This window comes from Nansenia antarctica (genome assembly GCF_963989245.1).
Source record: "Nansenia antarctica genome assembly, chromosome: 11".
In the NCBI taxonomy this organism is placed as follows: domain Eukaryota; kingdom Metazoa; phylum Chordata; class Actinopteri; order Argentiniformes; family Microstomatidae; genus Nansenia; species Nansenia antarctica.
In genome coordinates this window covers 24137590-24138382 of record NC_137681.1, presented here as the reverse complement: position 1 = coordinate 24138382, position 793 = coordinate 24137590, and positions in this window count along the sequence as shown.

Genomic DNA, 793 nt, shown 5'->3' with positions numbered 1-793 from the left:
ATATCCACCCCTAGGACATATCCACCCCTAGGACATATCCACCCCCTAGGACATATCCACCCCTAGGACATATCCACCCCCCCCCACCCCCCAGGACATATCCACCCCCAAGGTCATGTCCACCCACCCCCCCACCCCCCAGGACATATCCACCCCCAAGGACATGTCCAATCCCCCCTGTCCACCCCCAAGGACATGTCCAACCCCCCCCCCCCCACCCCCAAGGACATCTCCACCCCCCAGGACATATCCACCCCCAAGGTCATATCCAACCCCCCAGGACATATCCACCACCCCAGGACATATCCACCCCCCCAGGACATATCCACCCCCAAGGCCATGTCCACCCCCCCCCCCCCCACCCCCCAGGGCATATCCAACCCCCCAGGACATATCCATCCCCCAGGACATATCCACCCCCCAGGACATATCCATCCCCCAGGACATCCACCATGTCTGGGGTGGGTGGGGCCCAGCCTGTGTTCTACCTCTGCAGTGTGGTGTGCGTGTGTGTGTGTGTGTGTGGGGGGGGGATTGGGGGGGGGGGAGGGGGGGGGGCAGGGGAAGGGCATCCAGACCTGACAGGTCCTCCCTCTCAGACGTCGGCCAACAATGGAGGCCAGCCAGGGGGGGAGGCAGGGGGGAGAACGGGGGGGAGGAGGCAGGGGGTTGGAATTAATTCATCTGAGCTAAGGGGAATTAGATGGGTCCGCTGCACTATATCTGTTACAGACTGGACCCTGGCCAAGTCCATCCATCTTTACCATTATGTAGATAACTGACACCCTTACTA